The 17,219-nt window shown below is 34.8% G+C and overlaps 1 protein-coding gene across 7 annotated transcripts in view; it reads left to right on the forward strand.

Moving 5' to 3' along the window:
* Positions 1 to 1,555: 1,555 nt before the first annotated feature.
* Positions 1,556 to 17,219, forward strand: part of sif (still life) — a 116,806-nt gene continuing 101,142 nt past the window's right edge. For all 7 annotated transcript variants that reach the window (XM_070643143.1, XM_070643141.1, XM_070643134.1 and 4 more), the window contains exon 1: positions 1,556 to 2,388. The gene's annotated coding sequence lies outside the window, so the exon portion shown is untranslated. The remainder of the gene's footprint in view (positions 2,389 to 17,219) is intronic.

The raw sequence follows: 17,219 nt of genomic DNA on the forward strand, positions 1-17,219 counted from the left end.
AGCTTAAAGTTATTCAAACAACAGAAAAAATGAGGCAAAAATTCAATTCGAAAATTGCTCAAACATGTGGCATAAAAAATAATTCAAGCCTTGAAACCCTCTAATTTCTGTTAAACATCGCTTCCCCCACACTCGAAAATCTATCAAACATTTAATTTTTCCACCAAAAAAAAACTTTCAATTATTTCTTTTCCCACCAAAGCCAAACTGTGAAGGGGAAGGAAAAAAAAAGTTTTTAAGCCATGTTTTCAATTTCATCGACGGAAGGGAAATAAAATAATTTTCATTTACCGAAATAATATTTTTGTGCCATCGATGCCGCTCGTTGAATGGGAAATGAAATGAAGATGGCAGGGTTGTTGATTGGAGCTGTACAGGAGTTGGAGTTTTGAAATTTTGACTTAAATTAGTTTTTTTCAAGTACTAATCGTGTCTGCAATTCGGAACGATCTGCTTGGTTTAGTATGAAAAATAGTGGAATCTGGGGTATTGAGTCTTAATTGGATGACACAAAAGCTCTTTTTGTAATCTTTATGAAGCACATTGTGTAATTTAAATACATTGACTACATGTGTGGCTGTCTTTCCCGCTTTGTGACGCTTGAAATATGTAGATCAATCTATTAGTTCATACATAAGTTCTCTGTGATCAAGTGGTTAAGCAGCAGACTTAAAATTTAACCTTTTATCTTCTTTCTAACGAATAGGGTTCAATTATCAGGAAATACTCTACTCTCCAGAGAAAAAGTTTTTGGTGTATATGTCAGGATTTGAACAATATTCACGACAGTTTACCTGAAATTATAGCTTGTGACACAGCATTTATAGTGTCTCATGTATTGGTGATCATCATAGCCAAAGAATCTAATGCTATTTTCTAATTTATAATGAAATTGTGGGGATAAAAGACAGAAATTGCTCTTAACTTGACGATTTTGGACACTATTTTCTGACTTTTTATTCCGTATGCTTTAATTAGTAAAAATCCAGAAATTGAAGGTTCTCTTTTAAAAATCAAGGTTTATGCCATAATCCACGAAGATATAAACCTATGATTGTTAACTACTAACTTTTCTAGCACAGATCTCCTTATTGACTAGAAGGAGTAAATGCTAAACCCAAACTAATGAAATAAGACTTATTCGATAATGTGTCTAAGTGTTTAGTGAGCTCTATCAGTCACATAGTCCCTATTCTGTGATCACATCTTCAAACCACCATGTCACCAATTCTGCACAAAAAACTTTCTCAAATAACGTTGAGTCAATAATTTTTCATTTTCTCATCTTTCCCAAGCACATCCACACACACCTCAAACCGCATCGTATAGTACCAAAAAAGCAGTAAAAAGTCTCATACGCGTGTGAAAAACGAGTTGCTTCTTCGCTTCCAAAAAAAAAGAAGTATAAGCATAAAGTGTTTTAGCAAAAGTTATGAAGCGAAGGAGTCAAACGGATGGAATGAGTGAAATGATATGAAAATTATATGATGTAATTTAATTTTAAAGGATCAACTAAAATTATTGTCATTTACCATAGGAAACAAGCACGAGTGAATGTGACTAAAGTGAACAATAAGACCCGAATATCAAAAGACACATAAAGAAGATTGATGAAAAATTAAATTAAATTGATAAGACATGTAAAGGAAGTATCTATAAATATAATTTATATTCCTAAACCGCAAGTACAACGCATATAAAAAAAGGAATTAGAGACTCAGTTTGAAAGTGTAACGGAAGCAAAAAAAAAAAATTGATTATTTGTCGCAGCCTCATCGGAAGGAAAGACTGAAAATACATATATAGCATATAATTCTATTTTGTTGGCACTGGAGTTATAGTATGAGAAGGAAATAAAAGTGTATCATTGTCATATATATAACCTCATAGGAGGGGATTGCGAATTATCATAATACGCTCTTTTTTGTGTAGTGCAGTGCTGAATAATAAGAATAAAAATAATAGCAACAACAAAAGATTTAGTTCATGTTCAGTTTTTTATTATTATTATTATTTGGAATTCCGATACCAGCCAACACCCAAAAAAATATAAAAATTATGCAAAAATCCTATCCGTTAGTGCTAGTGCTATACGATTCATGGTCTACAGGCTGAATACAAGTGCACAACAATTAAATTGTTCCTGTTTGTTGTTAAAATTTTTATACTGTGTTGATATTCATCCTCAATTTTTGTGTGTGCAATCAGTGCTCGTAACATACATCTCTGTGTAATCTACAGACGACAGTAAGAAAGGAAAAGATTTAATAGAAAAAAAAATTAAGGAAGTGAACAAGTGGGCGAGTGTGTCTGTTGTTTCTTTGGATTATTACCGAACCTCCAACTGGTGCTGTCTAGAATAAAAAGGATTAATTTTACATAGATAAGGTAATTTCATCTAATTAAATGTATTTCATAAGCAGCTACAACAATAAGATACGTCTGTAATATTAATAAGCATATATCAGCTTCAGTGGTGGGCAACCTACGGCATACCTTGGTTATAAGCCTAGACCGAGACCACACATGACATACGACACACGATACACGACATACGACACATGACACTAATGTGCCGCGATACACAAATTGCCCACCACTGATCTACTTCATTACTTTCATGTCTAATAAGATCTTTGCATTTTAATGCTGTATATAACTCTACATATAATGAACATATATATCCATTACCATTTAGCCATCTAAATAACATAAACTTTAATCTAGCTATAGGCAGCTCTAGCTTATTATATGTTTGTATGTTTGTGTATATAGAAAAGTCTTTGGATAGATAACACACAAAAAAAGTGTAGCAGTTGCACAGAACAGAAGAATAGAGAATGGAAAAAAGGAGAAAAAGGAGGCAAAAAACGGAAGCATAATTGCTTTGTTGTTAGCTAAAATTGTTTTTTCGCTTTTCCTTTTTCATTTTCTGTTCTTCATTTTAAGCGCATTTTTCTTTAATGATAAGGAAGCATTGGAAGTAGGAATGGTGGTCTGTCAGAATATGATGATTTATAGAGCCAAGAGATGCTGTTTGGAATATTTTTTTTTGGGGAGCATGAACTGAAAATGCTGAAGCTAGGATATTAGATTAGTAAATTAAGTTTCTTAATTTTGAGAGTTGATGCAGTCACAAAGTCAAAATCATGGTTGGTTGATAACCTAATGGCCAATTCAGATTCAGATCATCAGAGTAGATCAGTAGATGATGAACAGACTGCAATTGGTCGTCCAAATGTCTAATCCGAATCTATCGACTTATCGCAATCTGTTCCCATCAGGAATCATTAATTGACAAGATAAGGTACTTTAAGGTTAGATGAGCTACTTTACTGTCAATACAGATAAATTGTGATACATGACCTCCAATAGATGTTGCGTAAAGCTAGCTCAATCGATGGCTTACTTACTTGTTTACTGCAAACATGTTAAATGATCGCTATACCGTGTACCTATTCGATTTCAAGATCAAGCCTTCTTGATAGAGCTTCCATAGTTATTTGGACATCAACGTGAAGTTCTTTGGCAGCTTAAGTGAAGCTTTCTGACCGCTCACTTGAAGTTAATTTGGTCGCTTAAAAAAGTTACCTATAGAGGAATCTGAATTTTTAGCTGTTTAAGTGATCATAGAGACAGAGTATCATAGCTTAGAATAGATTCCAAACAGCTCAGCAAAGTCATCAGAGCGTCTTATGCCAAATTGTTTGTGCCCTGACAGCGCAAATACAATAGGCCTGTCTCTATTGTAAGGATTTCCTACAGATTTCCAATCAAGTGTATATTAAGATACCGAAATGTAGGAACAATCCACTAATCATCCTAAATTCCTAATTCTGCCTGAATAAATGTAGCAAAGATCTCAAAACTTAAAAAAGCTTCAAAAAATTAAAGAAAAATGCGCTTCAATCATGTGCAAACTCGACATCATTATTTGAAAAAAGTATCTCTTTTTTGCCTTTCTATCATAGCTTTATGCTGTGTAATATCAAAAAAGAAAATTTTTTGTTTCTTTTTCTGTTTTTCTTTTATTTCATTTTATTTTTGTGCTTCATGCTTTAGCTTCATTTCGTTCATAAAAAAAAAGGCGAAAATAATAAATATAAAATGAATAAAAAAGGAATTAAGCCACTTCGCAATCTCTCACTCTTTTTCTTATTTCCTCCTCTCGTGTCTCGTCCTCTCGAGAAATCTGATTTGAAAGAAATTGTTTATTTGAGTTGATGTTTAATTAACCTGAAGTAAATATTAAGGCATACTTCTTTTTTTACATTTTATCATCATGATGCCTTTCATTTCCTCGTTTATACGATGTATTCCCGAGTGTAAAATAATTGTCACGGTTCCATGATTTCTCTAGTGAATATTTTTTCACTTCCAATTCTATCAGACATAATAGGGATGGTAACAATAGAATGGAATTTTAATCTGATTTTGCATACATTGAGGAATTTTTTCAACTTCAAACTTAACCAAGCACATAATTCGCAAATATAAAAACTTATACCGTAATGTGCTGTAGCAGCGTCTTTCCATTTTTTAGGGGGGTAGTTTGGATGTTATGTGATGTTAGATTGGGAAATTGAAGCTTTTGGTAGTTTTCCATAGCTGAAGGATTCAGCTTAGGGGGTTCAGGCGTGGTGTTTAAGTAATGAGGAATTTGGAGTACCTCCTTACTACCGAAGTAATTCCAATCAGACTAATAAATTGTGATTTAGGCATCCCTCAGTTGTCACCTGAAATTGGTCTTATTTCTGGCAACCGATTCTCAATTTCCAATACCAAATGAAGTACTCTATCTATCAATAGCTTATATCTATGAATCTGGGTTATCGAGCCAAATATTGACTATTTTGTCAATGCGAGAGTAAGGTCTCTGTGATTGAATGATTAGACAGTAGACCAGAATTTTGAATTAGTCTTTTTGTAAGGACGTGGGTTCGATTCCCACCAGAGACAGCTCTTTTAATCCAAACCTCGAATTTCATATGGAAAAGTCGACTCGACTTTGTTTTTAAGAAGCAAGTTCTAACCTGGTCATTATTAATTCAGGCTTGACTATAAGATTGCCTTAACCAAACATTTAATTAGCCTGGCTCCTAGGGAATTGTCAGGTGAACAGGTCTTGCTAGTTCTGCTTTAAAAAATTAGAGATACTACTCTATTCTAGAGTAGCACCTAAATCCGTTTCTTCAGTCCGATACCGTTTCCCACATCAGTGTTGGCCAACTGTTAAGCAGCATCTATATATGCACAAATAAGCTTTCTCACCACCATTCTACACCACATAGCAGTAAAGTGTCTAAATTGTAGATTTATAGCATCACATAACATCCAAACGACCCCCACAAGACTTGAACAAAAAAAATTGGCGCAAGCAATTTTTACCTCCTTTAAAACTTTTTTTTCTTCTTCCTTCACTAACCTGTCATGTGTCATTCACTCTAAAATAATTTGATGACACTGCAGAATGAAAAAAAGAAGAAAATGAAGCTTTTTTTCATGATGACGAGAACGATAACTGACCATCCCATTTCAAATTTAATTTCTTTTCAACAAGCCGTAACATGAAAAAATAAGGAAGAAGAAGAAAGTCATTCAGCTTTTAAATGAGAAAAATGAATGCAATGCTTGGTGTGGATGACGATGAGTGTGAGTCAGTGACTGAATGAGTAAGCGACTGTGTGGAAGATAAACATCATATATTAATGCTTGACTTGACATAATCACTTTCAGGCATGGTGCATTGATGAAGTTTTTCGCCACCATCCACTTGACTGTCACTGTCACTTATAGCCCGTTGATGGCGTTTAATGATATAAATAGACCTACGATAATGTGTTGAACATAAAGCAGAATGAGAACTGAGTGTAGGACACATTAGATAAGAAGCTTACAGTCGTAGAAGCTTTTTGTTGTATTTAAAGCTTACTTAGCTCTTGATTATGTTAAATTCCTTAAATAAACGCTTTAAAAAGTAAATTTAATGCCTTCCTTTCAATCTTTTATTTCTCATTATTCTTCCTCAATGCGTTTCAGTCTGTGTCGAATTTGACAGGGGCTTGTCTATTGATATTCATTTTTCTTGGAATTTTACGCTTTTTATTAATGATAATGTCTTTCTGCTTATTTTATTTTGGGGGATGATAAGCATGTTTGAATGACATTTTGAGTATTGTCTTGCGTACAGTCAAAATCTGAGATTACTATTTTGTTTATAACTCTTACAATTGTTATGTCTGACCTTCTCAGAAATACGATTTAAGATGAGACTTGGATATTGATTTGGGTATTATTTTTGAGGATGTTATTTTGCAAATTTACTTTAATTTATTCATATGTCGAACCCGATCGGCACAAATTAGTATTGATTGCTGACAAGTGACTGTCATATGACGTCCAAGTGACTGTCATATGACGTCCAAGTGACTGTCATATGACGTCCAAGTGACTGTCATATGACGTCCAAGTGACTGTCATATGACGTTCAAGTGACTGTCATATGACGTCAAAGTGACTGTCATATGACGTAAAATTGACTGTCATATGACGTCCAAGTGAGTGTCATATTATTTTCCTGTTAAATGTCGTAATTTCCACTTGGATACCAAATGGCCACCATTTGGCAGCCCCTAAAAAACATGTGCTGCTCGGGAATGTCTTTCAGCAATAACAATTCAAATTGATATTAATTTTGAAAGTTTATCAATTATTTTTAACTGAGATCAAATGGTCAATGGGATGTATTTTCATCGGATTTATTGCTTTGTTTACTTCGCAGTATTATCATTGGAATACGTGACATACTTTGTGTGATAAAAAATCTATTAAGTGACATGAGAGAATAAGAATATTGTGCTGTGGATTTATGGAGGGGATTATTTTTGGGTAGTCGTTGACTTTTACTTTTACGGATTTTTGGTACTAATTTGGTGAGATTGGTGGATTTTTTTTAGAGGTTAGTCCAAAAATGCAGGTATGCACAGCCTTGAATGAACTATAAGGTACAGGCCTAACGTTGCAATTCTGTGCATTCTTGGTTGAACCCAAGGAATTTTGAGAATCGAACTTGTGACTTTTGAAAGAAAGTCAGTCAAATTTATGAAAGCTACATCCGTTATTCAGACAAAGTAGGAAGATGAACTTTGAGTTCCGTTGCTTTATTCTCACATTTCCTCACCCTAGCGACTCCTAACCGCCATTCTCTGACTACCAATTACTAGATATCATCTTCCCGTATTTTCTACACAAAGCAGCACTTCATTGCCACAATTAGACTAATATAAATTTCAAGGACATGATTGGATATAAATTCACGGAAATTTGAAAGAAAAAAAAAATATGTAAGAAAGCTCACCGGATTATGTAAATCTTTTCCGATGCTCATCATATTACAATGTTCTTATAAATTGTGCCTTATTTTTGCTCTTTATTTATACTGTTTACATTTCCCTCTAAAGCATTCAAATGATTTATGATTTGCTAAAGGAAAAGAATGAGAGAACAATTTCTGGTGGATCTAAAGAATGAAGGAATTTTCGTGTCTAAAATAAAAGAAGGAACCGAAGAAGAAGATAAGCAATAAAGAATGTTTGTCATTTCTTTTAATACGAGAAATTTTCTTTTCTTTCTTTTTTTTGTGTGTGATAAAACTTTCCATTTCTCAAGGAATGTCAACTTGATCCCCTCACATACATAGACGTAGGTAGACACATGTACCATTGCCGGAACAACAAGAAGAAAAGTTTATGCTTGCAATAAAAAATAAAAAAAAAAAACTTTCATGCTCTCGATCTTTAATGAAAATCTTAAGGTTTTAAGAACTTTTCTACAACTTGCTCGTGCTCAATTAATGGCTTAATATTTTTTCCAACACATAGACAAATAGCCCGAGTGGCACAAAATGAAGAAGGCTCGGCAATGGAGCTTTTAAGGTCGTACAAATACGATAAACTTCAGTTTTGTTTTACTTACGTTTTACTTACTGCTCTGGCACGTATTTGGGCCGTACAAATCAATTGTGATCCAAGGTTGTGATCCATGACCTCCCATAGGAGTCGCCTGAATTGCTGGCATCCACTTACCAATTTCCGATACCAAGCGTAATTCTATCTCTATCGACAGCTTCCTTCCAAGAGTTCTTTAGACGTCGATGAGCTCTGTTACTAATACCAAACGGAAGTTCCTTTATATTTGGCAACCTTATGGGGATGCAAAGGGTAATGACGCGTAATGCAGGTGTAAAAAGCCCTTCAGCCAATCCTACCCAAGTACCTACTTCCACCTCCCCGTTGTGCATTTCTGGCTATGCCAATTCGCTCAAACGGTGCGGTACTAACGAAAAAAGTTAGTTTGTGCATGAGGCCTGGTGAGCCCACCCTCGTTAAACAATGTAAAGCCACGACCATGCTCACGCTCTGAGCACGTTAAAAGAATATTCAACGGATAGATTTGCGAAAATTTGAGCCCTTAGCGTGCTACACTCGGGATTGTGAAGTTGTGTAGTATGGATGCCAAGCTGAGCCGGCTTCCATTTAGTATCAATAAAATTGCTTCAGCAAAGCAACCTTTAAAAGCTTCCCTGACGTCGCTCCATTCTTCATTTGTGCAACTCGGGTAGCAAAATAACCAATAAAAAGTTTCATACCCTTGAATAAACTTCTCTATGACTCCCTATACAATACATACATATATCGATGGTACATTGATGTCATACCATGTGGAAAATTGCAAATAAAATCCCAGAAAAAATAGAGATTTCGAATATTTTTGTGAGGCTGAGAAGAAGGAAATGAAGAAAGAAAGAAAGAACACACTGTATTTTGTGTTGTGCTGCTTATTTCTTCTTTTTTTATTTCTGCCTTTTCAATATACCTAGGATCGGAGACGCCAGTTGAACTCGTTCGTTTGCTTCCATTTGCTCTAGAGATTTTCATTTATTTCAATTTTTTTCCATTCTTTCTTTTAAAAAATTGTTGGAAAAGAGGAAAAAGTTTTTTTTTGCAGCTCCATAAAGTAGTAAAAGTTGTCATTAATGTTGTTTGAAATGTTTGTTTGGAGCGCTTTATGGGGGATCTTATTTTTGAGGGTTAGTTTTGTATGAGTTTGGATTTTATGAGCGTAAAATATTGTAGTTTGATAAGTAGGAACTTGAATTTCTTGAAGTTCTATTCTTAGAGTTGAATTGAAACTTTAATGAAGTTTATGGAATCCAGTTTGTTACTAATTCGGTTCTTTAAGAACATTTTGTATGATTTGCTGGGTCCGTCCGAAATTACAGGCCTGTAGACTTGGACGAACTATGATGTATAGCTCAAAAATACAGATCTGTGCATTTGAAATGCAACAAATATTGATCTGAGGTTGTTGGGTGAACCCTAACAATTAGAATATGAACGAAGGAGGTTGTTCAAACTCAATCATAGTTTTACATTAGTTACTAATGCTAGAAATCGACTTGAATTTTGTATGGATTAATAGAGTCGAAAAGAAACTCTTTACATAGATTTTATGGTCTTTTTAGGTTTTTTGAAAGCCCTTTATACTATTCTTTAAAATTCCTACCTGCGCGACTCAAATCAAAGTTCTTTTCTTGTACAAATAGAAAACCACCCTTTGTATATGAATTTGGAAAAGGTGGCTTCAATTTGGCATTTAATTTGAGAGCTTTGGCAAATAGCCGATTTTCTGTTTCACTATAATTGTGTCGCTCAGATTATCCCGACACATAACGCGGTCGCTAACAGTATTTATCAGCATCAAAGGATTCACGAGCAGGAATACATTTGGTCTGCTTCGGAGTCAGACTTCGGCTTCACCAATCTTCTCTAAAAAGACATAAAATCGACTAATCTCAGACTACTTGACTAGGTAAGGTGAATTTGGGAGATACTTTTTGCTTGGTATCTCAGATACCACAGCTATAGTTTATTCTATAGTAAAGCTAAATCCTAAGATATCCTAAATAAACGAACATCATCCTTACCACAAAACCAATAAGTCATAACAACACCAATCTACCTCTTTTCATAAAAAAATCACAACTCTTTTATATTAAAAAGTATATCAGCAACTTTAGCTTTTTTTCACTACCTATTATGTGAAACACTTTTTTTTGCCTTTTCAAGAATAAAAAAAAAAATGATGACATGCAGAAGCATAAAAGAAGAAAAGAATAAGAAGGAAGAAAGCACATACAATTGAATGGATAACGAGGCATCACAATTATTGTGTGAACCTTTTTTTTGTGCTGCTCTTTTGAACGTCCGACAACGACTCCGACGACAATTCTCCATGGCATTAAATTGATTTTTTCCTCTCTAGCTATCTGCAAAACTGTTATATATGAGCTTAAAATGATCGTAAAGTACAGAACATTACCATCTTTTCGATAATTAACAGACATAAGTTATGTGTAACTCCACGCAAAATTTACGGCCTTTGATGTAGAGCAACAAAAAAATTATTAAACTTTCACCATCAATTTTGCCGTCACATTCGAACAAAAAAACAGAAATAATATTCTGTTTTCAAAATGCGAAGCATGTCGCCTTGCTCGTTTAGATAATTTGTTCCAAAAAAAAAAAATATCCAATATTGGTTACACAACTGAGTAGCACAGTGGTGGACAACTTTGCATTGTCCGTGGGATACTTACATACTTACAAGAACCTTACTCCGACTTGGAGCCTAGGTTATTACAAAAGACTTTCTATCTGACTCTATTGCTGGCCACATCACAAGGCTTGAACAAATTCTGTGTTTTGACATCTAATTGACATTTCCGCATTACTGTTCTACGCTAAGTTGCTTTTGGAGCACCTTGGTAGTTGACCTCAATCAAAATATGCCGCGGTGGTTAAATGGCATCAGTGGCCTAAATGGTAGAGCGTTGGCCTTACGTCCCAAAGGGGTGTAGGACATTTGCCCACTGACATTTTCCCACTGGTACATTTATCCACTCATACATTACCTTACTGGAACATAAGCTAACTGATACATTTTCCCACTGGACGTACAGTGGGATTTTGTAGGTAACCCGTGCAAAAGATCCTGGGCTCAATCCCAGGTCATGTCTAATTTTCGAAGCTCTTTTTCCATTTTAACGTTCTAGTTGCGAAGTTTGGTTAGTGTGTTGGGGTGCAGTTTTAGGTATTTGGCACTTAACTGGGTACATTGCAAGGAACATCAGGTCTTATGACTTATGAATGTGCAGAGTTTGCAAGTGGTTCGGTTCCCACTATAAACTGTAAGTCTAAAGGGTGTGATACAACAGATTTAATCACAATGCCTCCAGCTCATAAAGCTTTCAAGCATGATATACATAATGTTTCGACACACAAGTTACCCACCACTGTCATAGCAAAAGCACTAGCTGTAAAAAAATAAAAGAATACGATGTGAAAAGTGGAAATTTTCTTTCTTTTTTTGTGCCCGTCTTTATCGCATATTGCGGCATGTAATGGTTTTTGTCGTCATGGAAAAAAGATGATTATGGGTAGATAGGATCCAACAAAAAAAAAGAGTCACAAGTGCTTATGGTGGAAAATGATAAGGAGGAAAAGAGCAAAAGTGACAAAGTCAAAGTCATGCAAATTGATGATATTAGGTTTTGTGCCTTTTTTTAATGCTTAAATTATTTAGTTGTGAATATTTAAGCAGCTACTATTGTTAACTTCATTATATTCATAACCTTGACTCACCTGAAGCCAACATTGTCAACAAATAATTATGGCATATATTTTTCACGTAACTACCATGGGGCATAATCAATTATATGTAGCTACAGTTATTATTAAGTGCACAATCAAGCAATCTTTCATGTCTGTTTGATTATGTATCATGGCTTATTGGAATGAAGTACGGTCGGAATGTTGCTTTGTGGAATTTATTTTTTTGTGAGGATTAAGGTCGAGGAAATACTCTGTGGATTTCTAGAGGTGATCGGACTAGAAATGTTGGATTATGTTTGAATATTTTATGGAATTTCGTAGTTTTGGTGAATTTTTGGTTCAATATTGTGGTGTCTGTGCAGAGTTGAGTTTGAGGAATCGAGAAATATATAGGTCGGATTCTGTCAATAACCCTAACAGGCAAAGTGACCAGTATAATGTACCGCAGTGGTCATTCTGTGCCATTGAAGCATGCTCTTTGCCTGTTCGAGTGTCACTGTGTGACCAAAGCTTCTGTGGCCGAGTGGTAAGCCAACGGACCGGATATTTGAGTCACTCTATATGCAAATACATGGGTTCGATTCCCATCAGATTCTGATCACATAGAGCAGTGGTAGGCAACCTTTGAGCTGTGGCACATACGTCATAAATGTTGGGAAATGGCATGAACCGTGTGTAACTTGCGATTTTGGTCCAGGCTTACCACAAGAGTTTGCCGTGAAACGAAAAAGGTTGCCTACCACCATCATAGAATGTACTCGATATGTCAAGAATTCTAACAATGCTGCAGCAACTTAATCAATTCCTCCGACTACAGACCTGTCATAAATCCTAAAATAACATCCAATCCACAGCAATTGATCCATAGAAAATTGGCCACACTCAATATTTTCTCCACAAAAACCCATTTCACTATGTAACATCTCGTCACATTCACATGATACAGCCTGCCTTTTGTTGCCTAAGAACAAAAAATGTACATACGAAAAATGACGTGACATTCGAGAGGAAAAAGGGATGATACAAAAAAGCAAAAAAAGTCACGCACATTGAGCATCATAAGTGACCACATAATGTGAAATTTTCTGTGCCTCTTGAACATCTCTATAAGCAATAATCAGTCCTTATTGACGAAGATGCTTGTAATATTAAAAATATATAGACACAACGAAGAATTTTTTTTGGTCCTTTTCAATGAACACCTTTCAATGAAGTGGAAGAGGATACAAAATGGAAGAAGAAATTGAATGTGACAGGGTCCATAAAGTTTATGCACAAGCAGTATAGATATGGATACATTTAGTGGCGATAAAGAAAATGAGACGAGATGTGTATGAAGAATGAAATGTCCAAAATTGGCTATGCATGGCTTTTCTGGCTTCTTTCGTGCCTTTATAAGATGATGACTATAATAATAATGTTGCATGATGTACTAACAATACGAGAGAGTCTACAAAAGAGAGAGAATGTTGCATAATCGACTTTTATCTTTGTTGGCTTTAGTTGGAGGAAATAGCACACGAGGATAGGAAGGAGCGGCACAAAAAAATAAAAATGCAAATGGGGGTATGAGGATGAGATACATAAGTGACCTAAAAAACAATTTTTAACTGTATCAACACTTTTTTTAATGCTGCTGCTGCTCTCCACATTCGCCAACATACCACAAAATGTGCTGTGCCATGCCATAATCGATATAATTGAGTCTCTAAAGTCCTCAATATTCTGCTCATTTTTCAAGTGCTTCCATCCCATTTCGTGAGCTTAAACCACTATTGTATATATACAAAAAATCATCAGGAACAGCATTAGGAGGTTCGCTTATAGCATTTAAAGCTTGCCATTTCTCTTCTTCTTCCTTCAATTCATTCATTCATTCATTTTCTTCTCTTCCGTCTCGATAAATTTTTATTTCTTAAGCTCTATATAGCATTTATATTCTTCTACCAAAAAAACGATACGAATGAACGGCCATGAATAAGGAAAAGAAATCTCCCAGATATATACATGGATATACATAAATAAAATTCATTCACAACATAATGAAGGCATATATGCAACGGCAGTGGAAGATAAACATTTTTTTATATGCTATGTGGATATAAAATCAAGCATGGCAGTAGCAATGGAAGCAGAATAAAAATGTTCATCCATGATTCTCTCATGCCCTCTCATCACATACTTCAAAATGATTATGTTAGAATATTAAGCATAATTTAGTCAAACCATCAAAAACGGCACCAATCTATGCATGCTACATATATACAGTCATAATTTCAATAGCTTGAAAATGAAGCAAGCAGCAGAAAATTGCGAGATGTCATACAGGCACGTTTCACGATTTATCATCTTTGTGAGATTCTTCCTTCATACATTTCATATCTGTCTCCTCGTCTCCATTTCTTGTGCATAATTTTCATTCATTGAATGCGATTTGTGTAAGCATCGTGCACATCATCATCACCATAATCATCCAACATAAACATCTTTTTGGTTCATACAATTCAGTCTACTCACAATTTTTTGCTCTATAACAATATTATTTTCATCTTATGCTTATATGCTTATATGACTACAACAATTTATGACATTGTAAATAGAATATGTAAGAAAAGAACTTCAATTTCCGTAGAAAAGTAAGATGATGACTGAATATGTCTGTACTATCGTTAGGAAATACAGAAGATTGTTACTGTTTTTTTTGGTGAGGGATGTGAGGTAAAGAGAGCATTTTTTGAGGTATAGAGGATATTTGCTGAAGGATTTGGAAATGATGTTTTCGTTACAAACTGGCATAGACCGAAGTCGACTCGTATTTCACACGAGACTGACTCGAAATCGAAGTCGAAGTCTCGATGAGACAGAGCTCGAAGTCGACACTGATTTCGAGTCAGCCTTATGTGAAATTCGAGTCGACTTTGAGCTTTGTTAACTGGATATTAATGCTAAGTAATGTCTTAGCAACACTGAGTAATCTTCTAATTTTCATGTGCTTCTGGGCAAAATTTGATCTATTTTCGTGACAATACAAATTGTCACGATCGGCAGATATTGAAATTTTACCACCGACTGCCACAAAAACAGCTAAATTTGCAAGTTGACTGTCACTTCGTTCTAAGTTTTCCTGCCACCTCGACGCCGTAGTCAAATTATGATTAAGCTTTAGTCTTCAGAGTGGTGGAATGGTACCAATGGTCTAAAATGGCATTGGCCTTAGGCACCAAAGATCCTAAGTTCAATCCAAGTCATGTCTAATTTTCAAAACTCTTTTTCCATTTCACCAATCTAGTTACAAGATTAGGTTCGTATGTTGGATGCAGTTTTGAGGTCTTTGGCACATAATGTGCCTTCAGCTCATTAGGCTGGGCCCTTCAAGCATTATGTATATTATAGTCATCAGAATTCGATTGCTGGGCAAGGCACAGTCAGTTCAGACTAGAGTTCGTCTAAAATTTCAGGCTTGCATCCTTGAGAGAACTATAAGGTACAGCAAAAAAAAAACAGACCTGCGGTCCTAAAATGCTGAAAATGCAGGCCTGTGGCTCTTTGCCAAATCCTAGTCCAGACAAAACCACAAGACAAATCACGCCCCAAAGTCTCTCAATCTCCCTTAAAATCCGCTAAAAGCGGAAGTAAAAAACTTTAGTATTTTTATACAAGAGAAATAAAAATGAAAAGAAAAGTGTGCATGTGACAAGAAAAACACGAAGATCGTGATAACGAACAAGCTGAGCAAGTAAGAAAGCATGATGCTGTAAATGAAGTGAAGAAAGGAATGAAAAAAATATGAAATGTGAATTTTTACGGTTTTTCAATATTTATAAAAGGATGACGCTAGTTTGTGTATATCGTATTTTGGCTAAATTATGGCTTTTTCATCGCTATAAATTGACTTTACATACTTTATGGATCCTAATGTTATATATTGAAAATAAAAGGGAGGGATATGAATATGATGAAGAAGTAAAATAAGATACAACAGCAGCGGGAGACAAGAATGATTGCCTTAAACCATAAAATACTTTTTAAAGCTTCTCAAGAATTCTTTTTTTGTTCCTTTATTTCCTTTCATGTGACATTAGAGAGAAAAGTCTATAAAACATCAACATCCAAACACTCGTGTACTCAATGTACTTCTATCTTTATCCCAACGAGAAATAGATGCAAGACTTTTTGGTTGAATTAAAGCCAGCTGGCTGTAAAGTTGTAAAAAATAAGTATTGCTGCAAAAGGGAAATGGCTTTTTAATTCACTTGGATTTACTTTTGGAGATGAGAATTTTGTCTTATGCAAATATTGATTTTTGAGACTTTTTAGTGATAAAAAAGTTTAGATTAAATTCTTTTTGGGTATCTTGGAGTGATTTGAGATTGTCATTTTAGGGAATGCAATGCTATTTGGAATGTAATGTTGATATTGAAGTTAATGTTCAGTAATGGCATTCATCGATATCATTTTCTGAATTTAATTTAAGCATTAAGAGAGTCAATAACCAGCCACAATCCTGAAGCCATTCTTTAGACATTTAATGGGTTTTTTGGATTTAGATCACCAAACCCTCCCTTCTGAATGCACCCGTTTTAAACTACAAATCCAATTTTTGGCAAATGGATTGAAAGCAAATTGTAGAGCTAAGGGATATTACAGTTTTTAATACAGGACTGTATATTAGGTCGAACCTGTATTTTCTGCCATTTAGATGCACTGGCTTGCAGTTTTTGGGCGAACCAAAGTTCAGTTCATCCATAATTCATTTTGATGATACTTTTCGTCAGAATTCTTTTGATTTTGGCTGCATAAAAGTGTGTCAAAATGCATAATTTGAGAAAATAACTAGACGTACAACAGATCGAAGCCGGCGGCTAAATAATCAACAGCCTGAATCTCTGAAATATGTAGACATTCAAATCTTCTGTCCTTAGGTCTCTTAATACTTCCTTTTAAGGAATGCGCTCTTGATATTTAGTCTCTGATGATCCGCAGTTGAATCTTCTTATCAAATTTATCATTCTTATGATTTGAGCTTACCCCGGGCCCTATCCTCATATTCAGTAAAAGATTATTAAGCATCTGAGTCAAAAAGAAGTATGCTGAATATTGGAAAATTTTGCATCAATGAGATTCAAATAGAATCATGTGTTTTATTTTTAGAATTTGAAGTTATAATGTCAATTAAGCATGTCTAAATATTGTTTTTCCTCAAATTTAGTACAAAACTTGTAAATTCAATGAATTTTATGATGTTTACGGATCAAGTATCAAAGAATATTTCAGCGATAAATTCCATTCAAATTTTTATAAATAACAACTTCCTAGAAAAACCAAAAATTATAAAGTTGAAAGCTGATATTAAAGATAAGAAGCTTAAAGCTCACCTCAAATAAAATCTAAATAAAGAATAAAGTCTCTAAAGATAATATTGTTATTGCCAATTCCATAACATCGAATTGGAAATAACATGGGGCATAATCAGGGAAGGGGTGAAGGGGTTTGGGGTTAATTTGGAAAAACTGTGAATAGACACTGCCTTTAAACAGACACTGTCTG

Source organism: Chironomus tepperi, unplaced genomic scaffold (assembly GCF_022539635.2).
Source record: "Chironomus tepperi strain 1889 unplaced genomic scaffold, CSIRO-AGI_Ctep_v1 contig_309, whole genome shotgun sequence".
NCBI lineage: Eukaryota > Metazoa > Arthropoda > Insecta > Diptera > Chironomidae > Chironomus > Chironomus tepperi.